Here is a 26472-nt window from a genome sequence, read left to right on the forward strand (position 1 = left end):
ATTATGAGATGTGGATGTCAGTAGCAAGGACGATATTCTTTGGTTGTAGGCATCTAATGTTTTATGGCATTGAAATTGGAAATTCTATAGGCAGTTGCATGATAGGCATCCATTCTTTTGCATGATTGCTCTATTTTGTTATCCCCACTTTATTCAGGTTGAAATGCCTATTTAATAGGTAATTGAATTATGTTATATGTCCTAATGCAAAGTGTGTTGTATTCATGTTGTCTTTGATTTTGATTGAATTTTCATGCTAAATTGTCAAATGGTGGACTTTCTTATGTAGTTACCAGATTTGGTTGATTTTAAATCAAATTCAACTTGATATAGATTTTTTTTGTACCAAGAAAATTTGTCCAATTCATCCTTGGCTTTTCAATTCCTATACAAATTATAGTGAATTCTTTCTTAGGTTCTAGATTTCCATGTTTTATGGATCTCCTAAACAAATCAATTTTTTGGACCTGGTAATTCTAGTGTTTGAACATTGAATTAATCAAACTTGGTGGTTTTGAACCTTTAATTTTTTAAACCTAGTACCTTTGTTTTGTGAATTTTGATCTAAGTAATGTGGTATAGCTTTGTACCTTCCCTAAATTTTAAACCTTCAAGAAAGAATTCAATGGTTTAATTATAAGTGATTTATGCCTTAGGTACCTGGAGGTTCTTGTACCATGTCTAATTTTTTTGTGCTTACGATGTTGCTTGATATATATCACAATTATTCACGGTTCCAATGTTAGTTCCTTTATGTACTTTGATATTTGTAGCTCTTTGATTAGGCCTTAGATTATTCCTTGTATAATGATTCTTTATGTTCATACAATCTGCTACTTGCTATATCTCAAAATATTAATTTAATTTGCATGCATTTCTTGCTTTGAGTAGCTCAATGATTTCAAATGTTCATTGAGTATCAAATTTGCAAAACTCAATGCTGGCAAGTCCTAATTTTGACATAATTTTGTATAGGAGTATATGCCACATGGGCCTTGAGGCCTCTTTATGTAGGTAGGTTTTAATGAAAATACATAGGATGAGACATCTTAGTCTCACTTTGGCTTGGTTGAACCACTTTAGTCACAGGTAAGAACTGAAAAGCTATTGATTTCAAATGTTAGTTAGCATTCTCCATTTGTTAACTTTGTCTGATACTGCATAAACAACAAAATTTGGGATCTTAGGATGATTTTAATCTTTACCTATATTTTTAGGGGCCACTTAATCTGTATTCATAGCCATTTACTTAGTCTGTTCACCCACTAAACTAGCAGGCACATCAAAAAGGTCCTCAAAATTAGAGGCATCAATAGAAAGGTATTTATATGCTATGTATTAAAGAAATATCTATTGGTCTTTATGTTTGGCCTTCTTGGGGTGCCTGTGAATGGGAATTTTGCAATTTTTTTGTAGTAGGACTTGCCAGATTGCAACTACGTATATTGTATGACTGCACCATTTAGGCAGTAGAGGTCTCTAATCTTTTTTTTAAACATAAAGAACCAAACTGTAGTGTTCCTCCCTGTGGTGCTAGTTGTGGAAAAATATTTTGATGGGCTTCAAATTTTGGGTTTTTTTCCTTCTCTTGAGATATTGGACTGTTGAAATGTGCTCTAGCAAATTTAGACCCATTCATGGATGAGGATTATTTGCACTTGTATTTGGCCCAACTAAACAACATGTAAAATAACTTTAGGTACATCCTTGTATATTGGTAACTGGTAGGGATTATGCTGTCCATTTCAGAGTGATCTGATTAGGATCTAGGACTATTACAGAGGAATGCTTAACATTATTTCATAAAGTAAAATTTCAAAGCGTTAATTAGCAAATTAACACAACTTAAATGCTGAAATGAACAAAGCATAAAAAAAGGTAATGACTGAAAGAAAGAGAGTAGAGAGACATAAGGCAAAACACAATTGATAACGGAGTTCATCCGCGGGTCGAACTACATCTCCGGGTCCTGCTCCAATAGAGGGACCAATCCGATTTGCTCCAAAATCAATTACAAGTGTTCAAGATCTTCCCTTCAAGCACAATTACAGCATTACTCTCCAATGTGCAGGAATAATCATCAAGTCTCCAAAATCATAATCTCCTTCTCATCACCTGGATGCCTTTCCAAAGCCTACTACCCCCATTTTATACATCAAATTTAGCCAAAAATGGGCTAAAACAATTAACTAACAAAATCCCCCATTTTGGTTACATATTTCGAATTTACCCCTTTTACCATTATTTGGATATGAATTGACACCAAAATTAAGGGTTTGTTTTCAACAAATACCCCTAATTAAATAAGCTTGGGCGGATTTGTTATGAATAGATAACAACTCTTCCCTTAGTATTACATATGCCATAAATAGCCCATTGGTTGGCCTTAATTTTAGGAGGCCAATGGTTAGGATTTCAACTCCCGTTATCTCATTCCTTTAATTCGAATTAAATAGCTATTTTAATTCAAATTTGAATGTTTTCCCTCTCTTTATGATTTTGTGATGTCATGTTGATGTCATCGAAATCCATACTTTTACTGGAATTTGAAACCATCATAACTTTTATATCCGATCTTCGTTCTTGATGAAACGAACGCCATTGGAAAGCTTTTGACGAGCTCTTTTATTTGGAATCCATTGTCAAATACTTTTGAGATGATTATTTTTTCACCCTTTTACGACCTTTGGTCCCAATTTGACCAAATTTTGACCAGTCATAATTTTTGCACTTGAACTCCAATTTTGATCGTTCAAGTTATGTTGGAGTCAAAATTGTGAACACTTGTAATGATGTTGATTCTTGGAGTATTGGGGACATTTTACTTTTCAGTAATTTTCATCCCCTGGATCAAGCCTCCCCACTGAAGAGCTTTTGGACCTCCGAAAGTTTGGATTACTCAGAAAGAAGGTGAGGGTATAGTTCCCTAACTTTACCAATCTCCATCCATCTTGCCTTTCTTGGATGCATCCCCTTCAATCCCACTCAGAGGTATTCAACTGGTCCTCTTCGTGACGTTCTGACATTCCTATCAAGGATGACATCTTGTGGTAATTCTAACATGTACTCTGGTGAAAGGTCATCAAATGATGGAACCTAAACACTGATGTCTTCATCCAAGATCATTGGAGGCTCATACAGCTTCAGATTCTCAACATTGACAACTGAGTAAATTTGCATGTATGGAGGAAGATTAAGGCGAAAAGCATTAGTACTGATCTTTTCCAAGATCTCAAAAGGACCATACCTGGTAGCTTTGAGCTTCCTTCCTTCACCTTGCATTCTTTCCTTACTGATATGTAACCAAACTCTGTCACCAACTTGGAATTGGTGATCAATACGATGCTTATCATGGTGAGCCTTGTATTTTTCTTGGCTCTGCCCCAACTGTGCTTCTACTGCCTGATGGATTGCTTGGACCTTTTGGATGAACTTTAAAGCCTTTTCTGCATCATGGCATCCATCTACAACATCGTTCTTCCCAAAAGCAAAATCCATTGGTGTCTTAGGCAAGTAACAGAAGCAAGTCTCAAAAGGAGACCTCTTTGTAGAAGAGTGTGTCACATGGTTGTAAGCATGCTGCACATAGTGAATACTTTCATCCCACAACTTAGGATGCTTGCTGCAATAACCTCTAAGTAGATGCACAACTGTCCTATTCACTACCTCTGTTTGTCCATCGGTTTGTGGATGGAAGGTTGTACTCTTCTTCAGCTTAGTGTCCATGAGTCCCCACAAAGATGACCAAAATTCCCCTAAGAATCAAGAATCTCAATCTGATACAATAGACGTGGGTAACCCAAAATGAACCCATACATTTTGAAAGTACAAATGAGCAGTCAGTTCAGCAGTAACTTGCTTTTTACAAGGCATTAAAATACACATTTTGCTGAGTCGATCAACTACTACATACAAATAATCATGACCCTTCCTAGACATAGGTAAACCTCCCACAAAGTCCATAGACACACTTTCCCATGGACGGGATGGTACAGGTAGTGGTGTGTACAAACCCAATTTCCTACTACTTGGTTTGCTGGTTGCACACATTACACATCCTTTTATATACTTAATGATAGTTTCTTGCATACGAGGCCAATAACAATATTTCTGCAATTGAGCTAATGTCTTACTTACCCCGAAATGTCCTGCAATCAATGAGGTGTGTGCTTCACGGATTACATGTGCTTGTTCATTTCTAGGAATACATAATTTTCCCAAGTGGTACAACAAATTATCCTGCACATAGTAATTTTTCTCTTCTACATGTTTACCCTGGATTAAAGCTGCATAGATATCCTTAAAGTTATCATCATTAGCATATTGTTCTTGAAAACTTTCATGAACCATAGAACTATTTTGAAGGATTATCAAAGCATTCTGAATAGGAGGTCTAGACAGCATATCTGCTACTTTGTTATGGGAACCCTTCTTATACTTAATTACCAAATGAAACTGTTGTAGAAAACCCATCCACCTAAAGTGCCTACTTTGTTGCAACTTAGATTATGAGTGCAAATATTGTAGTGGTTGGTGATCAGTGTGGATTACAGTTTCCTTTCCCATTAAGTAATGTTTCCACTTTTTAACACTCTGAACTAAAGCATAAAGTTCTTTATCATACGTAGGATTGTTACTTACTGCTCCTGAAAAAGTTTCAGAGTGGTAGCAGACTGGTTTACCTCCTTGCATGAGTACAGCTCCCATGGAAAACCCACTTGCATCTGTCTCGATCTCAAATGGTTGACGTAAATCTGGTAAAGCCAAAACTGGTGCAGTGCTCAACTTTTCTTTTAAAGTGTCAAAAGCCTTCTGTTGCAGACCTCCCCACTGAAAAGTTTCCTTAGTACTGGTTAATGCATGTAATGGTGATGCAATGTAAGAGAAGTTTGCAATGAACTTCCTCCAGTATTGAACTGCACCTAAGAAACTCCTTACTTCAGTAACTGTACTTGGCTTAGGCCATTTTACAATACATTTGACCTTTGTAGGGTCTACTTTCAATTGACCATTCCCTACGACATAGCCTAAGTACACTAAAGATGTCTTTGCAAATTCGCATTTTGACATATTTACATAGAGTTTTTCTTTTCTCAGTATATCAAATACTTTCTTTACATGAATTACATGATCATCCCAAGACTTACTAAATACAAGAATATCATCTAAATAGACTATGAAAAAATCATCTATAAAGGGATGGAAGACATCATTCATGACTCTCATAAATGTAGCTGGTGCATTACAAAGCCCAAATGGCATGACCAACCACTCAAAAAGTCCCTGTTTTTTCTTAAAAGCAGTTTTCCAAAGATCACTTTCTGCAATTCTTATTTGATGATATCCACTACGTAAGTCTAGCTTAGTGAAATAGATTGCATGTTTCAACTGATCAAGTAAATCATCAATTCTAGGAAGAGGGTACCTGTTCTTTACCGTTATCTTGTTCAAAGCCCTGTAGTCAATACACATTCTCCAAGTCCCATCTTTCTTTGGAACCAACACAATAGGAGAACCACAAGGAGAAGTACTAGGACGGATAACTCCTTTCTCAACGAGCTCCTAAACTTGCTTTTTGATTTCTTCATTCTGCAAGACTGATAAACGGTACATGCCAATATTAGGAAGCGGTGCATCTTGCTGCAACTGAATCTCATGTTGTATCTCTCTCTTAGGAGGCAATCCTTTTGGTTCCTGAAACAAGTCATCATAAGCGGAAACAACTTTGACTATTTCAGCCTTATATTTTGGATCACATCCCTTAAATGCCTTAGATGTTTCATCTTCTTTGGCTTTTACAAGCATCAACACAAAATTCTTACTAGAGTTGACTAACCTTTTCATCTGACCAGCATTAACTAGTGCCAGATTAGTCTTAACCTTATGTGCCCGTACAATGTATTCAATCTTGTCTTTAAACAAATGATATTTATTTTCCCCCCTATAAAAGATAGCTTGACGATCAAACAAATAGGGACTCCCAAGTATGAGACCACATATATCTAAAGGGACTACATCAGCTTCTACCTCATCCACAAAGTTTGCAGTGATAGCAAATCTTAACTTGCATTGTTTAGTTACTTGTAACTGTGCCTCATTGCAAACCCATCCAAGAGGGTATGGTTTTGGATGAGGTGTTGTAGTCAAGTTAAACTTTTTAACAACTTCCTCAGATATCAAATTAACTTGGGAACCCGTATCGAATAATGTATCAACCTTATTATGCTTGATAACAACTCGAATGTGAAATAATTCATTCCTTTGCTTATCATTCTTAGGAGAAGATTCTTTACTTGTACTTGCACTTATGCTAGAAGAACTTGGAGCTGATGAAAGAGATATACCTGTTCCTTTACCTTGAATCCCCGTAGCAACAATCTTTGTCTCATCTCCGGAGTCAGATCCAAGATCTTGTTGAATTACAGCAGCAGTTTTCTATTTACCCTTGTTTCCACCATATCGCTTTGGCCTCTTTTCAGGATGTAACTTCCAGCACTTAGAATCATCATGCCCTTCTTTCTTGCAATGTGAGCATGTGGGTTTCTCACCCTCTTTCTTTACTGTTGCTATCTTTTTACCCTTTCCTTTTCCTTTGGACTTTTCCTCAGACTTAGATGGCTTTTTATCGGACTTATCTATGAAAGTACCCTTACCCCTTGATTCTAAATGTGTTGCCTGGACACATACTTCATCCAAATTACAAGGATTCAGGACGAGAATAGAATGCCTTAGGTAAGAATGAAGACCACCTATATACTTGAGTAAGGTGTCCTGGGTATACAATGGGACATTTAATGAAATAGCCTTTTTGCAAAATTCATGGGTGTAATCCTGTACAGACTGACCTTTCCCTTGCCTAAAATGTTGCCAGTTCATCATTAACTGTTGCATATGGCCTGGGGGGTAGAATTTCTTTTTTAAAGTAGTAACAAATTCTGACCAAGACAAACTAAACTTACCATGTTGTGAAGTTTCATCCCGAGACCTACTCTCCCACCAAGTTAGGGCTACACCACCTAAACAAAGAGTGGCTAACTGAATTCTATCAACATCATCTACAAGGTTTTGAACTCTACAGTAGACTTCTACTTGCTGAATCCAATCATCTAGTTTCTCAGCATTTAACTCCCCACAATATTTTGGCAAGTCAAATTTTACATCCAACTTGATTTGAGGCTTATGTCCACCCTTAAAAATATTAGAAGACTCAGAATGGGTAGAAGAAGGAGAAGAGGGGGAAGAAGGAGAAGAGGGAGAAGAAGGAGAAGATGGAGGTGTCTTTGGTGGATCACGATCAGCTCCTTTCTTTTTCCCTTTGTCCTTTTGAGCTGCACGTCTTTGCATCTTCTCTTCTCTTTCTCGTACCAAAACCTCTACCATTGTCTGCAAATTCTGAAGAGTCTTATGAATACTCTTATCTTGAGAAGCTTTTCCACCTTCGTCTGCCATTTGTGATGATGGTTTAGTCCTTCGTTTTCCAATCTCGAGATTGTATTCATCAAGCTTTCCTTCGCCTTTGTCAATCATGGATCTTGTAAACATTCAAATCTGCAATACTAATCCAACAAAGGCTCTGATACCAAATTTGATCTGATTAGGATCTAGGACTATTATAGAGGAATGCTTAACATTATTTCATAAAGTAAAATTTCAAAGCGTTAATTAGCAAATTAACACAACTTAAATGCTGAAATGAACAAAGCAAAAAATAACACGAAATAGAGCGAGGGATGGGCACGGTGAGAGAGAGGGATGGAGCGGGTGGGAACTGCAATTCGAATCATGTTGTTTTGAATCTGGAGAAAGGTGGGAGACAGGAGAGCACGTCTGCAGGAGGGCATGCAGCAAGGCATGCAGCAAGCGCAAGGCAGGAAACAGAGGGGAAAGATGAGGATGCCTCAAAGGATGGGGACCCACAGGTTATGATGCCCCATCCAGGAGAGAAGATTCCCCCTCCCCCCCATGTGGGCAGTGGGCCATCTGGGGCATGGGGACGCTGGTTGAATCTACTTGGGATAAAACCATCAGGTAAATCGTCTTTCCCAAAAGTCATTGACAAATCTGATAAGGAGAAAGGTATTTTTTCTCTGGAAATCCCTAGGGAAATTATTGACCACAATATCCTAAGCATGGCGAACACTCTGGTAGGAAAATTTTTAGGGCCAAGACCTAATATTGATGTAGTGAGGACATTTACCAGGAGAAAATGGGACCTTAAAGGGCATGTAGAAGTGACTGCTGTGGCCAAAGGCTTCATGTCTTTCGAGTTCTCTTGCTCGGAAGATTTTTCTCATATACTATGTGCTGGGAACTGGTCTTTGGGCAGATCCAACCTAATATTGCAAAAATGGACATCCAACTTGGATTTGAACAATGATTTCCAATCTTAGGTTCCAGTTTGGTTAAGACTTCTGAAACTTCCTTTGGAATATTGGCATGAGGATGTCTTTGATGGCATAGCCAGGACCTTTGGAGAGCTCCTCTCCATTGACCCTGTCAGAGCAGCTAAGAAAAGATTGAACTACTCAAGAATCTGTGTAGGAGTCATCGAAGGCCAGGATATGCCTCAAGTTTTAGAACTACAATCTCGTCTGGGAAATAGATCTCAAAAGATTGACTATGAAAGTGTGCCTTTTGCTTGTTTCCATTGTAAGAAGGCTGGCCACAAGGCTGGATCATGCCCACTTTTCAAAGGGAAGAGTACGGTGGGAAAGGCTCGTCCACAAGGGGGGATAAAAGATTCTCTAGATCCCAAAAAAGAATGGAGGAAAAAAGCATCGCAAGTCAAGGAAAATGGAGAGGCAGAAGGAAAAACAAATACTGCTCCTAATGCGCCCCAAGAGGAATCAGGGCCTCCTCGGGTGACTGGAAACGTAGGAGGGGGAGAAGAGAAAGGAGTGAAAGATGATTCAACACCTCTCCCCAATGCGAAGGAATGTGAGAAGAAACCTGAGGAGACAGGTGAAAATATGACTCTTCCCCTTCTGGATTCTCAGGAGGATGACTTGAAACTATCCTTTGTCCCGAACTCCATGGAAGAACTAAAGGAGGGGGAACCCATGTCCCAGGACCCTAACCTGGTGTGTTGTCCCCCCCCTTCAACAGTAAACAGAATCATAGAGTGGTTGTCTTCATCGACAATGGAAGATTTGGCGAGAATTGATGCTTGGCTGGACAAAGGACTAGAGGGAGAAGAGAATCCCTGGACAGAAGTCAGGAGTAGAAAGAAGAAGAATAGCAGGGACCCTTCTCCAGTATCTCCCCCTTCTACTAGAAGCATGGCCAAGGCTGATCTCGACCACAAATCTAACCTAGTGGGAAGGAAAAACAAGAATGAAATCAGGAAAGAGGAAGCCAGAAGAAACATTAAGGATGGTACGCAGCGCACCATCTAGGAAGCATGTTCAGTAGTTAAATCATGAAGATCTTATCTTGGAATATTCGTGGACTCAATGGAATCCACAAGCAAGAAGTTATTAGAAATATGATAAGGGACCAAAGGCCTGATGTGTTTCTAATCTAGGAAACTAAAATGAAGAAGGAAAGGATGGAAAATATTAAGTTCAACAATAGCATGAAGGGCATAGCCTCTAACTCTAAAGGAGCGTCTGGAGGACTGTTGTTACTTTTCAATAATAAGTATTTCAATATAGTAGTTGAGTATGATGAAGATAACATTCTTTTTTGTAGAGTTCAACATTTGTACACCAATGATTCCTGGTTTTTAGTGAATATTTACGCCCTCAATAATAAGAGAGATAGAAAAAACTTCTGGACCAAAGTTGGTAATATGGTGCAAGATTGTGACATTAAGAAAGGTATAATCATGGGAGACTTTAACACATCGCTAGAAGATAAAGAGAAAAAGGGAGGTATGCCCCCGGATTGGAAAAGTAAACAGGATCTTTCTAACTTCATAAATAATCTGGCCCTTATGGACGTAGAGCTTAAGGGCGGATCCTTTACCTAGTCAAACAAGAGAAAAGGCCATGATTGCATTTAGGTTAGGCTGGATAGAGCTCGTATATCTTCGGACTGGCTTCAATCCTTCAGCTGCAGACTATCTCTGCTTCCTAGAATTGGTTCGGACCACTCTTCCATTTCTCTTTTAGTTTCCCCTCTGGTACACAGGAGATACCATCCTTTCAGGTTTGAGAAAATGTGGACCTCTCACCCTGACCTCCTGGATAATATCAAGAAATGGTGGGGGATAGAGGTGGAGGGCTCAGCCATGTTCAGAGTCACCAGAAAACTTAGCAATGTGAAGAGGATGATTAAAATTTGGAACAAGTCTGATTTTGGTCATATCTTCCATGAAAAGAAAGAGTTATTTGATAATCTAACTATTATCCAAGATTGCATTCGGAAGGAAGGTTACACTGAGACCAACAGGGTTTCGAAGCTCAAGACCCTGTCTGAAATTCATAACATTATTAATAAGGAAGAAAAATTTTGGAGGCAAAGATCGAGGATCACCTGGCTAAAGGAAGGAGATCGGAACACTAAGTTTTTTCACCTAACCACCCTCAAGCACCGTGCTAGTAACAGGATCTATGGTATCAGAAAGGGCCAGGAGCTGTTAACTGAAGAATCTGCCATCTCGAAAGAAGCTATTTCCTTTTTCTCTAGCCTTCTCTCTGAGGACCCAATGCTTTCCAATTTGGACCAGGAGGATTTGTTACACTGTATCCCTCAGCTCATTCAACCTATCCATAATAAACAGCTCTGTGCTATTCCTAATGCTTCGGAAGTTAGAGAGGCTCTCTTTTCTCTACCTGCTGACAAGGCTCCAGGCCCGGACGGTTTTGCCACTTTTTTCTTCCAAAGGTTCTGGCTGGTGATCATGGGAGAGGTTGTTTAGGCTGTCCAGGAATTCTTTGGAGCCAAATCTATTCTCAAGGAGCTAAACTTGACTTTTTTGGTTCTCATTCCTAAATCCCCTGGGGCAGACTCGTTGGAAAAATTTAGACCTATTAGTCTGTGTAACTCACTCTACAAGATCATCTCTAAAGTTCTCACTTTAAGAATGCTCAAGATCTTGCCCATGATAATCTCGCAGCGTCATTCAGGTTTTGTTCCAAGGAGACAAATTTTGGATTCTGTCCAGATGGTGCACGAAGTCATCCACTCTCTTGAGGCATCCAAACGGGAAGGTATGTTTCTCAAACTGGATCTCTCTAAAGCTTATGACAGGGTGGACTAGTCTCTCCTTGGGAAGGTCCTCTTGACTTTTGGCTTTGACAGTAAAGTTTGCAAAATTATCTCTCAATTGGCGTCCACCTCCTCCTTGGCTATTCTGGTTAATGGAGTCCCTTCTAATTTTTTCAAACCTTCCAGAAGCCTCAGACAAGGAGACCCCCTTTTGCCCATTTTGTTCATCATTTTAGCTGAATGCTTAGGAAGGATTATAGACTGTAGAAAGCGTGAGGCTTGTATCAAAGGGATCCTTCCCTCCACTAATTGCATTCCCTTTACTCATCAGCAATTTGTTGACGATACTATCTTGGGGGGGAAGCTTCTATCAAAGAGGCCAGAGCCCTGAAGAAGATTCTTGATAGTTACTCCAGTGGGACGGGTCAGCTGATTAATTGGAACAAAAACTCGCTCTTTTTCATCAACACCTCTGAGTTTAGACAAAGAAAAATTGCCAGGATTCTGGGTTGTGGGGTAGGCTCTTTCCCCTCTACCTATCTTGGTCTCCCTTTGGGATCCTCACCCCCGGAGTCTTTTTGGAATGGTATTTTGGACAGATTCAATAGGAAGATGGCTGGTTGGAAAGGGGTCTCTCTTAGTCAAGTGGGGAAATGCCTCTTAGTCAAATCTTCTCTTCAAAATCTGCCAATCTACGCCCTGAGCCTCTTTGGAATTCTGGGGAAAATAGCTGAAAGAATGGAGAAAATCCAGAGAGACTTCCTTTGGAATGGTAATGAAGGGAAGAAAAGATACCCTCTTGTTGCTTGGGAGAAGTTTTGCCTCCCTAAGAGGTACGGAGGTCTGGGCATTAGAAAGATCACCCACCTCAATAAGGCTCTCCTAGCTAAACAAATATGGCGGATCTTCAGTAGCACCGGTGAATGGAGGGACACCCTGGTAAACAAGTACCTTAGAAGACCCACTCTTCTTTTCACCCTTTTTAATGAAGATATCCCAAAAGGATCGAACATTTGGAATGGGATCATGAAAGCCAGAGACCTGGCTAAGGCCAGGATATCATGGAAATTGGGAAATGGGAAGGACATCCAGTTCTGGTCGGATAGATGGCTTTCCCAAGATCCACTTATCAATAACCCTATTTTTGAGAGATGGATGCAAGCTTGTACTGATCAAATTGGGTCCAAAGTTCGTGATTATTGGAATGGCCAGGAATGTAGTGACCTATCCCTCATCTCTGAGGACTTGACTCCTATAATGCTTATGCTCAATTCCATGATTCCTATCAATTTGGGGGATGATCTGGTCTGGAGGGATAATCCCAATGGAAGATACTCTATTGCCTTAGGCTATAATTCCCTTTGGAGCTTAAAAGAGAAGGCCCCTTGGGCGGAGGCTTGGATTTCGGGGCTCACTCCAAAGATCAACATTTTTTACTGGCTGGCTCTTCAGAACAAAATCCTTACTCATGACAATCTCATGAAGCGAGGACATGTTATGCCCAGTAGATGTCCCTTGTGTAAGAATCAGGCTGAGACCGGAAATCACATTTTCATCTTATGTGACTATGCTAGGGAGGTGTGGAATGTCATCACACATGATAATGAAACCCTCTGGTGCAAACCGGATAATCTCATGGATTTTTTCCATCAGTGGAAAGGTCTTTGTAAGATTGCTGGTCGGCAGGATCACTCGGATTGGATTTTACCCCATTTTTGTTGGGGAATTTGGAAGGAAAGGAATAATAGAATATTTAGAGACAGAGAGGAGCCGGCTATAATCCTTGGCAGGAAGGTCTCGAAGAATATAAAGGAAAATCTCCAAGTGCTAAAGGAGGAAGAAGAAGAAGAAGGGGAAAGAAAGATATCTAAAGAAAAAGACAGGAACCTCAAAAGGCAGGATGCTAGCTGGCTTCTCCCCCCAAATGGTTGGTCAAAAGCCAACTTTGATGGGGCTTCTAAGGGTAACCCAGGCCCTTCAGGTTGCAATGGAATCATAAGAAATAGCTATGGGGAGGGAATAGCTGCCTTTGCTTCCCCGCTGGGAATCCAGACTATTCATCTGGCTGAAGCAAGAGCTGCGAGTAAGGTGGTCAAGTTGGCTTTTGAAGCTGGGATTACTAAACTCTGGCTTGAGGGGGACTCCAAAAACATTATTAATACCATTAATGGTATTTCCCCTCCCTCGTGGATGATTGCGAACATAATTGCTGAGACTTGCGCCACTCTCACAAAGTTTGATAAGGTCCACGTCACTCATGTTTACAGAGAGGCAAACCCAGTCGCTGATTGGTTTGCTAATAAAGGGGTTAACGCCACCAATAATCTGACCTAGCATGCCGGAAAAGATTTTCTGGCGGAGGCAAAGTTGCTTATCGACCAATATAAAATCTTGGGAAGGACGGCTCAAATCCAATGCAATTATGGATAATAAAGATTGCTTAATAAATGGTAAGTGCCATTATTGGCATCGTGATTTTCACCAGCAAAAGGGGTTTCCTCTGACATTTCGACACGTTCGAAAGGACGATACCATTATTTTCAGAAAGGGGTATATTCACGGGTATCATAAAAGAAACATCACCATTTTTTCGAATGCAAATAACTTGCACAGTTCAGAGTTCATGAGAATTGTGGAAGTTGATCAGGTAAACATGACAGGTGAGAGGAGCAACAAGGAGCCAGTGGGGGAAGTTCAGAAGTGGAAGAACAAGGCCAAAGTTTGGAGAGAGCTGGAAAAGGATGGGGTTACTAATTTCTTCGAGAAACTTCATGGCTCGGATCTTGAGATCACTAACAGCATGGTGAATTTGTGGAATAATGGTAAGGTTAAGGTGAATGGGGTCTACTTTCAAATTACTAAGGATGTGGTTGCTGAAGTCACGAGGATTCCGATGGAGGGGCATAAATTCTTCAGAGACAAGAAGATGTCTTCTAATGCAATCAAGGATTTTGTGAAAAACACTGAAGAGCTAAACAAGCTGGGCAAGAAAGAGACATTTTTTGTAACGGATACTATAAAGAAGCTCTGGAGGTATGTTCTCTATGCTTTCATTGAATATATAACCCTAGACCCCAGGTTTGATAGGGTTAGGACTCACCATTTTGTGATTTTGAATCATTTTTTCCATGGTAGTAAGATCTCCTTCCCGTATTTTCTTTTTAACTCGATGAACAAGGCCATTTCTAGTTTTAAAAAGAAAGCTACCATCAACTCGGCACTGCATGAGGGTCTTCTGCTTCTGATTCATGAGCATTTCCATGCTCAAACCATTAGCAAAAACCCTATCTAGGGGGTGGATGTTGACAAGAGAAGCTCCAGTTTTTTCTCAGATTCCGACGATGTCGAGAGCATCAGCTCTGATGAGGTTTTTGAGCATTCGAGTAAGAAGACTAAAAGCCATAAGAAGGATTACCCCTCTATCAAATTACCCAGCAGAAAGAGCCCTAGAGGTCATACCCCAGCTAAAACTGGCTCTGCGCAGGTGGAGGAGGAAATGGATACTGATGATTCTGACAAGCTTTCGAAGGAGGAGTTGGATGAGGAGAAACTGAGAAAAAGATAGAAGGGGGAGGGAGAGAGCATGGAGTGCTCCAGTAGTCAGGGAAAGGATTCTCTGCCCATTCCCCTCTCCCCTATACATCCTCAGCCTTCTTTGGAGGAAAATGACAACTCTGGACAGATTGAGGGGGAAGTGCAGGTTAATAATAAAAGGAAGGCTTGGAAGAACTTCAATGTGAGAACGACCACTATGGGAATCTATAGAGAGGCGATGAACCCCCAACTCCTGGTGGACGACCTCGAGAAGCCTAGACTCAATGAGCTAATTGACCCAGATATGGTGGCTATTTTTGATAATGCAAGAGAAACGGGCATGAATTTGTTGAACAATTCCCGCAATAGCATGATCGACAACTTCAGATCAATTAAATGACTTTTCCATGAGGTTGAGGATGTCAGAGATAGGGTTTCCCAAATGGAAAAAATCAAGAGCAAGACAGGTGCAGAAAGCCAAGGCGACTGGAACAGCTAGGAAACTCTGATGGAGAGGAGAGTAAAAAATATTGAGAACTACAATCACAACCTGGCAAGTCAAATGATCTCCCTCCTCACTTCAATCAACGACAACATCCTCTCTCTCTTGGAAAATCTCAAAGATAGGAACCAGATGGAGGAAGATGATAAACAGAATAGAGACAAAGATAGTCTAGATGTGGATAAAGCCAAGGACAACACTATGGAGCAAGATTTGACGAATGCCCAGGATCATAAGGCAGAAGAGCAACAAGAGTGCGCCGAAGCTGCCCAGACCATGCTCGAGATGGAGAAGTAGTCTGCTAGGTTGGGTCTCTGTCCTTTGGTTTTTGTTTCTCCTGGCTTTGGCTTTTTGTCTAGTCTCTATTTTTCTGGTTGGTTCTCTGGCCTTTTTAGTGGGCAGTTGTTTCGGGCTGGGCCTTTGGGCTTATTTTCAGCCGTAAGGCTTATGTTTTGGCTGGGCATTTTTTCGCTTATTTTCAGCCTTTCTTGTTGTTAAACTTATGGGTTTCAGGACCCCTTAAAACCTGTTTACCTTATAAAAAACAAAGCATAAAAAAAGGTAATGACTGAAAGAAAGAGAGTAGAGAGACATAAGGCAAAACACAATTGATAACAGAGTTCATCCGCGGGTCAGACTACATCTCCGGGTCCTGCTCCAATAGAGGGACCAATTCGATTTGCTCCAAAATCAATTATAAGTGTTCAAGATCTTCCCTTCAAGCACAATTACAGCATTACTCTCCAATGTGCAGGAATAATCATCAAGTCTCCAAAATCATAATCTCCTTCTCATCACCTAGATGCCTTTCCAAAGCCTACTACCCCCATTTTATACATCAAATTTAGCCAAAAATGGACTAAAACAATTAACTAACAAAATTCCCCATTTTGGTTACATATTTCGAATTTACCCCTTTTACCATTATTTTGATATGATTTGACACAAAAATTAAGGGTTTGTTTTCAACAAATACCCCTAATTAAATAAGCTTGGGCGGATTTGTTATGAATAGATAACAACTCTTCCCTTAATATTACATATGCCATAAATAGCCCATTGGTTGGCCTTAATTTTAGGAGGCCAATGGTTAGGAGTTCAACTCCCATTATCTCATTCCTTTAATTCGAATTAAATAGCTATTTTAATTCAAATTTGAATGTTTTCCCTCTCTTTATGATTTCGTGATGTCATGTTGATGTTATCGAAATCTATACTTTTACTGGAATTTGAAACCATCATAACTTTTATATCCGATCTCCATTCTTGATGAAACGAACACCATTGGAAAGCTTTTGACGAGCTCTTTCATTTGGAATCCATTGTCAAATACATTTGAGATGAATATTTTTTCACCCTTTTACGACCTTTGGTCCTAGTTTGACCAAATTTTGACCAGTCATAATTTTTGCACTTGAACTCCAATTTTGATCGTTCAAGTTATGTTGGAGTCAAAATTGTGAACACTTGTAATGATGTTGATTCTTGGAGCATTGGGGACATTTTACTTTTCAGTAATTTTCATCCCTTGGATCACAGAGCCATCACAACAATGTTGAAGTCCTTTCAGTTTACTTCCACACATGCTTTAATACAGTAGTCTCAATTCCATAGTGGATGATCATGATGTAATTAGTGATTTATTAACTAATTACATCATTATGTCAAAAGCGTACATGCCATGGATGGTATCTATCAAATCATATTAAAAGCATTGATTTTTTGCTAACCATGACTATTGCACAAGGGAATGTGCTACTATTGGATCAAAATATGGGGTTTGGGTTGTCACTTGTAGACATATTCATTTGGTGGGAACTATGACATTAGTTCTGGTGTTGAAGGATGATATATGACTACTATCATGGCACTACATAATTGTGCAGGCCTTACCCTATATAAAGAAATGTGGGCTAAATTATGAATAGAAATTGAGATCTTGTCATTACTACTATTTTTACAATTTCTTCTTTCTTTCTTTCTTTTTTAAAAAGCTAGTTCCATATCAAATGATCATATATTTTGCAATCCTCGAGTATATGAGTTTTTACATGGGAAGATGACTTTTAGAGTTTGTGTTGTACAACCTATACATTATTTAAAAATTCTTTAGTCATGTTGTATTGACATTATTTGTCATTCCAATTTATATTGTATAGATACAAGTTTCATACCTAGCAAAATATGAAGTTTCATACCATATTATGCGATCAACAAATATGGAGTGCCTCACACCCTTGTAAGTATTTCAATATTCTTAGCTTCTTTGAGGCATTCTACAAAAAAGTTCACATGCCCTACCTATGATTTGACATTTTGCATACATCTTGCACTCTCTCATCCAGTTGATGATGGACTATAGAGAGTGATATGAAATGATGATGCTAAAAAACACACACAATCAAAACCAAAATGAACTTGCATTACAAGTGGATTATGGAAATTTGATATTGTTAATTTTACATGGATGTCTACTAGGAAAATCACAACTTAAAAATATATATAAAAGATTTGATGGGACTATATATATGTTTGAGTTGTGATTGTCCTAGTAGACATGCATGCAAAATTATAATATCAGATTTCCACAATCCATTTGTAGTGCAAGTTTGTTTTGGATTTGATTATGTGTATTTTTTAGCATCATCATTTCAAATCACTCTCTATAATCCATCATCACAATGAGAGAGTACAAGATGCATGCAAAATGTCAAATCATAGGCACGACATGTAAAATGTTTTATAGAATGTGTCAAAAAAAATTTGATTAGGCATTGGTTGAAATTTTGACCAATGCTTGGTAGTTTTCCACCAAACATTGGTCAAATTTTCAACCAACTCTTGGTGCAATTTCTACCAAGCATTGGTCAAAATTTTGACCAATGCTTGGTAGTTTTCTACCAAGCATTGGTTGAAATTTCAACCAATGCCAAGTAGATTTCCACCAAGCATTGGTCAAAGTTTTTACCAACTCCTGGCACCATTTCTACCAAGCATTCGTCAAAATTTTGACCAATGCCTTGTAGAAATTGCGCTAGTGCTTTTCAAAGATTTTGACCAACCAATGATTGGTCAAAATTTTGACTATAAAATTTTCAACAAACTAGTTGGTCAACATTTCGACCAACCTAGGTGTAATGCCACACTAAGCATAACCAAAAGAAATGCAAACAAAGAACAAATACCATAATCGCAATAATTTTTTTTTATAAGTACAAATACACAGATTGAATCATTCTTAATCTGAAAACTTCAATAAGAAATAAAAAATCATCCATATATGTTTCCAAAATGATGCTAATACAAATCGAGTTCAGTATAATAATGTAGTACAACATCGTTTCTAAACACCTATGTCTAACATCACAATCCCTAGATGCTGTTTCAAAAGTAACTTCAAAAGTCATTTTTGGTTACTTGCTAAACATTCTTGAAACACCTGGAAAACATACAACAATGCAACACAACACAACAAGGGGGCTTAGTACACACTGAGTTAAAAAGTGTAATCCACCTGCATACATGTTAGAATAAACATATACATAATCGTAATGCAGATATCTGAACCACATTAACATAGCGCAATTTCAAATTAATATGAAAGAAGTAAACATTTACTTAATAATGCAAAATTAAACTCGCACTAACAATAACCCGTAAATGAATCATATATATACTGAGGTGTCATCGTTATGGCACTAAATTCTGCATCCGTGTATGGTATGCTCATAGTCAACACATAACGGTAATCTCTATTATACTTGTTAATGATAGAATAGAGATATGCCTTATTCTCTGTACTTAACCATATAGCTTTAAGTCATAGGTAAGGCCAATTATCTTTTATATGTAATTAACCCACCCAATACCATTTTAAGTTATCACTGAATTAATTAACTGAATCGGATAACCAAATCCAGCCACTCCGATATATGTTCATCACTGCTATTCTTAAAATATACATCAAATAGATATACTAAGAATGTACATGCAACAGATATTAATTAGTTTAAAACATGATACTAAATCCTTTAATCCATCTGAAACACATCTTATTCTGCCAAGTTCAAAGGTAAATATAGATAATTACAAGAACAGAACTAAAACCTATATTATCAAGATCTCATAAATACAACTGAACTGTTGCACAGCTCAACGATACTTACAAAATCTTCATACTATAATTTAATTCCTTGCTAACCTAACCATCTACACTTAACACCGAACTGACCAAGATAACAATCAACATGCACATGATATTCTTGTTTAAAATGAAACATCATCAGACATATATCAATATCTGCCTCAATTCTTGTACTACTTTCATTTTAATTTTAAAAAAACTAAAATTCATCTTAATAATAAAAGAATGTTTTTTCAACACATCTTTTCTCAGAATGATCCTTAAATGCTATTAAAACACTTCATAATCAAAATTAAACATAATAGAATCTAAATACATCTATTACTTTAACGAATGATCATTAACAAAGTTGTTAATATTCAAATGTCTACTGCAGTTATACTACTGTATAACGAAAAGCCACCATTCAATTATAATCACATCAGCATATGAAATATAATATTAGACTACAATATAAAATGCGATTCATAAAATTTATAGTAACTTTCATCATGCCAATAATCAAAATAATAATAAGGATGTAATACATCAATACTACAGAGCATACACTAACTGTTCATAAAATATCCACATTAATATAGAAATAACAACAACTGCTAATGCCTCTATTTTTCAAATGATGTCATATTCAATTGTGGATAATATCTCAAAACAACAAGTAGTTATAACTCAAACTTCCCCATATTATAATAACCAAATTAAGCCATCTCTATGTTTCCTCTGTTTATATCAAGTTTCATATTAACATTCACATAAGATTGCTCTTGGTTTCTAGTCACGATAGTCATTATATTCCTTCAAACAACTTAATCACAACGAAAACATAAATCCTTATCTCTTTATTGAAAATAACTTCTATATTTAAATAAGAAAACAAATTATAATGTTCATTAATGCTGTCATAGAGAATTTTTTGCTTGCTTCGAGTTTCCCTTTTTCATCTATTTGACAGAATGTCCTTACTAACAGTAACCACACATGAATCACCATATTATTGTTTAAATACATAATGTCCGAGTTAAAGAATTTCAAGCATTTTGTATAACATAACAACTTAATCCTCGGTTCCAGTTATCTAACTCATGAAACAAAGTAACAGTGCTCTCAATCAGTCATGAGACTCCAACCTAATGCTAGTTCATGACTGTGGTTGAATCACACATATTAATAAACTCGAAACATGGTTTCTCCCAAAGCTCGGCCCTGTATAAACCAAATTCCCCAGTTTAACACAATAACTCAATAACATAATAACCTAATAACATAATGATATTACTTGCGGGTTCAAATTTATCTATGGTTCCCACTTACTATTTGTTGAAGAGTCTGCCAATGATTTCATTTAGTGATTCGACTGTTGTCTACATTTTTCATTCCAACATCTCGATACCATATAACTTCTAATACCCATATTTCATAACATGCATAGTGGTTCGCTTCCTACATCGCACCCATGTTTATATTCATAAAACAAGTTTAGTTTTACACCTCCCATTTCAAACATACTATAACAATGATATTGCCTCCAACTACAAACAAATATATGTTGGTACACATAACCCTTAGTCCATGCCACTACCCAAAATCATAAGCATATATAGTTATTTGCTACAACTAGGTCATACCGCATATAATCACAGCAAACACAAGCATGAACATAACTATTAAAAAATAACCGAATCCAAACCAAACCCCATATCATAGTGAAGCTGTGATCCATGTCGCAAGCTATTTTCATAACAAAATGTCTACATATTAAATGAACTTGCAACACATAAACTACCTCAGGATTTATACACAGAGTTTAGAAACCATCTAAGCCCCAAAGAAAAAAACAAAACACAAAACATAGATGTATATATGTAACCAATATCCAAATATGGATATAAACAGATTTTGACACTCATGCCCAGCCCTACTTATACCCATACCTGGGTATCAACAAACATCTTTCTAGAAGAAAGTTGTAGTCTCTACAATTCCTTTAAACAAAATTAACACCCAAAATAGTGAAGGAATAGGTAAGGAAATGCCCCCTACCTCCAAATTTTAGAAGATGGAAACTCAAAACGAAGCCTAGCAACCAAATTTGTTGCTAAAACCCCAAACCAAAACCAGACATCCAACACTAAAAACTCTGATAATGAATGATACTGTGGATTCCAACAATGCTCGGATTGATAAATAGGAAAGCCCAGTCGACCAAGTCCTCCATGATGGTGGATTTTAGCCATAAGCATCACAGATGCAAAACATATAGAAAAATGTGGCCAAATTCCTGGCCCAAACATAACAAGAACTGAAACATACACATACAAAAATGACCGAGCACTTCAATGAAATAATTCCTCTTTAAATGAGCATTAAAAGCAACTGAACCACTTCCACAATGTCAAGTACAGATGGAAATAAATCTGCCACCGCCATATATGTTTGGATAAAAAACATTAACATAAACCTCATTCAAAGCATCGAGACCCATATAGGGTTTTAGGTTAGTAAACTTTGTCTTTTGAAAATATGATGTGCAAAACACATAGCTAATAACCACCATGGGTTTAAACCCCATTTTAATTAATAGAAATTAATTATAACATAGACTTAATGCATATATACATATAGACCTTTTTAATATACAACACACACATATATATAAATATATATATATATATATACATATATATACATACATATATACATATATATGTATACATATATATGTATACATATATTTATGTATATATATGTATATATATGTATATATATATGTATATATATAAAAGACCAGATAAAAGAGTATTAGGAAAATACTTAAGTTCAACAAATATCCACTATATAGTGAATTCCACTTCTACAATGCCGAGTACAGATGGAAATAAATCTACCACTACCATATATGTTTGGATAAAAAACATTAACATAAACCTCATTCAAAGCATCGAGACCCATATAGGGTTTTAGGTTAGTAAACTTTGTCTTTTGAAAATATGATGTACAAAACACATAGCTAATAACCACCGCGGGTTCAAACCCCATTTTAATTAATAGCAATTAATTACAATATAGACTTAATGCATATATACATATATATATATATATATACATATATATATATATATGTGTGTGTGTGTATATATAGATACATATATATATGTATATATATATGTATATATATATGTATATATATATATATGTGTGTGTGTGTGTGTGTGTGTGTGTGTATAAAAGACTAGATAAAAGAGCATAAGGAAAATACTTAAGTTCAGCAAATATCCACTATACAACAAATTATCCTTAAAACTAGAAATATTAGGCATTAATTCTAACTACAACATAAGTTTATTAGCCTCATAGATGTCTCTATAAAGGCTTAAAAATAGAGTAATTCTGAAACAGAAACATAATCATCCAAAAAGAACTTATAGTCCCAAAGTCTTAAAATGTAGTAAAACTTAAATAGTGGTCATGCATGACACCCTCCCTCACTAGGCTTTGACTTTCTCCTGGAAGTTAGCAAACAAGTGCAGATGAGCTGCTCTCATCATTTTAGTGTCCTCCTTGGTAGCAGATGTTTCATCATCGAGGTCCCATAGGACTTTTACCTACCTTATTTCTCTTCCTCTTAATCTCATAGTTTTGCTTTGCATGATCTGCACTGGTTCTAGCATGATCTGACCATCCACAATCTACAAATTTTTCTAGTTCAATATGTGAGCAATATCAAGAATATACTTACGCAATACAAAAACATGAAAAACATTATGAATGCATGAAAGACTCAGTGGAAAGGCAAGTTTGTGGAAAGGCAAGTTTATGGAAACTTGCCTTTCCATAATGAATCAGACTCGTACGCGACCTAATTCGAAGAAACACTTTATCACCAACCAAGAATTGATGGTCGATTCTATGGTTATTAGCATATTTCTTCTACCTATCCTGAGTAGTAATAAGATGCTCTCTGATCCTCTTAACCTGCTGCTCCAACTCTAACAAAATATCAGGTCGTAGAAGAGTCCTATCCTCCAAATTATCCCAACTGAGAGGCATCCTACAGGGTCTTCCATACAATGCTTGAAATGGTGCCATACCTATGGAACTGTGATATCCATTGTTATATGTGAACTCAACTAAGTGTGGATACTCCTCCCATTTATTCTATCTATCCATTACGTACATCCTAAGCATGTCTTCCAGAATTTTTTTGACACATTCAGTTTGTCCGTCCATCTCAGGGTGATAGGCTGAACTGAAATTCAACTGAGTACCTAACTCTCGCTGCATGGATTTCTAAAGAGGCAAAGTAAACACTGGATCCCTATCAGAAATAATCTTTTTAGGAATTTCCTATAACTTAACTATTTGTTCCATATATACTTTGGCAACCATTGCTGCATTATAGGATGATCTAACTAGAATAAAATGAGCAACCTTAGATAAATGGTCCACAACCACCATGATAGCATCATGCCTTTGAGCTGTCATAGGCAATCTAGTAATAAATTTATCAAAATGGTGTTCCATTTCCATTCTGGAATGCTATGTGGCTGCAATAAACCTGTTGGGTGCTGATGTTCAGCCTTAACTTGCTGACATTCCAAACATCGAGCCACAAAATCTGCTATATCTCTCTTCATTCTAGGCCAATAGTAATGCTACTTAAGGTCAACATGCATTTTATTAACACCCGAATGCACCAAATATGGTGCTTTGTGGGCCTCAACCATAATCAAAACTCTCAAATTTACCAACTCTAGAACATACACACTCCCCCTATACAACAGAAAAACTTTAGGATTCACTGAATAACCCTCAAAATGTCCTTCCAAAACACTGCCATTGACAATAACCGCCTTAACATCCTGAAACCAACGATCTGCGAAAAGGTTCTGTAAGATCTTATCCTTAAGATCCATAGTTAAGATCAATGAAGCTAGTTCATGTCGCCTTCTACTAAGAGCATCAGCAACCATGTTCTCCTTCCCTTATACATATTTAATCTCAAAGTCGTATTCACACAGGAATTCCATCCATCTTCGCTACCTAGCGTTGAGGTCTGGTTGCGTGAAAAGATACTGAAGACTTCGAAGATTAGAATGTAACTCAAAACGTTGACCCAGAAGAAAATGCCGCCACTTAGACAAACCATGCATAATTGCAGTAAGTTCAAGATCATGAGTAGGGTAATTCACCTCATGACTCTTTAGCTTTCTAGACTCAAAAGCTATGACACATCCCTCTTGCATTAAAACTACCCCTAAGCCATCCAATGATGCATCAATACAAACCACAAACTCCTTAGTAGAATTAGGGACTGCTAAAAATGGTGCACTGGTCAAACATTCCTTAAGTTTCTGAAATGCTACCTCGCACTCATCTATCCACACAAATTTCTTTCCTTTTCTCTAAAGGGATGTGATAGGATGCACTATACTGGAGAAATTTAATACAAATCTATGGTAATAGTTTGCCAAGCCCATGAAACTTGGAACCTTAGATACATTCGTAGGTGCTGGCCAATCAACAATAGCCCTAAGTAATAAATCTCTAATTTGAAGAATTAGCACTTTTCAGGATTGGCATACAATCTATTCCTACGAAGACATTCCAAAACTTGTTCTAAATGCTGCTTGTGCTCCTCAAAAGTGTTGGAATAAACCAAAATGTCATTTAGAAAAACCACCATAAACTTGTCAAGGTAAGTTCTGAACACATCGTTCATCAGACTCATGAACATAGAAGGTGCCTTAGTTAACCCAAAAGGTACCACTGTGAACTCAAAGTGTCCATACCTGGTGCAAAAAGATGTCTTATGGATATCAACTTCTTGGATTCTAAGCTAATGATATCCAAATTTCAGATCAATCTTTGAAAATATTTGTGCACCCTTGACCTGGTCAAACAGAACATCAATTCGAGGCAAAGGATACCTGTTCTTAATAGTGACTTTGTTCAACTGCCTATAATCGATACAAATCCTTAAAGAACCATCTTTCTTCTTGACAAAGATCATCAGAGCACCCCAAGGTGACACACTAGGATGAATCAAACCCTTTTCCAAAAGCTCCTCCAACTGAAACTTAAGTTCAACCAATTCTTGAGCTGTCATTCTATAAGGAGTCTTGGAAATTGGTTCTATTCCTGGCACTAAATCGATCTGAAAATCAATTTCTCTCTTTGGAGATATCCCAAGAATCTCCTTAACAAAAACATCCAAAAAGTTCCACAAAACTGGATGATCGAGAGAAGAACTCTTAGCTACAGAATCTTCTATGTTGTTTATCGAGATGGCAAACAAACTGCAACCTTTTTGAGCACATGTTGCCAATTGCTTAGCAGAAATTGTCCGCAAAGAGATAGGTCTCTTGATTCCTGTGATAACTCTGGCTGATCCAGAATCATCTACACAATTGATTGACTTATCTTTGCAATCCAAAATAGCTTGATGCTATTCTAACAAATCCATACCCAAAACTATGTCATACGACCCTAAAGGTATAACCCTAAGGTTTACTGAAGTTGAGAAAGATTTCATACAAATCTTACAGTCAGGAGCAATAATATCAACGTTTACCTTAGAACCTGACACTAACTCCACTTGCCATCTATCCCTTGCCTTAACCACAGGTATATCACAATGTGCAACTAAAGCAGAAGAAATGAATGAGTCTGTAGCTCCTGAGTCAAATAAGATAGAAACTTTCATACCTTGAGTATTAGCTTGAGCTTCTATAATCAAGTTCTAGTGTTCGGCCTGCTTCTGATTCAAAGTTTTAAAGATACAATGGTTCCTGGCAGAATCACCAACTGTCACTTCAGACTTAGCTAGCTTAGATCTAACCTTTGTCTTATCCCAATTAGGACACTGAGACTGATAATGCCCTATTTTTCTGCAATGGAAACACTCAACAGATTTCTTGAATCTTGAGTTCTAGCCAAAAGGATTAGGGCTTGCTACTCTACACACTCTGAAGTGGTTGAGATGTTTTAGGCTGTTCTAAAACCTTGCAATTCTTATTGAACTTCCTCTTCTTGAATTTCCCAATTGAAAAGCCTGATTTGGCACTATTTTGTGGAGGCTTTTGATTCTTACTAACATTCAGAGTAGGTGGATTCATGCTAGTTTTGTATGAAGCCCCATGAT

Source organism: Cupressus sempervirens, chromosome 8 (genome assembly GCF_028749045.1).
Source record: "Cupressus sempervirens isolate cs-2001-9-10 chromosome 8, ASM2874904v1, whole genome shotgun sequence".
Taxonomy (NCBI): Eukaryota; Viridiplantae; Streptophyta; class Pinopsida; order Cupressales; family Cupressaceae; genus Cupressus; species Cupressus sempervirens.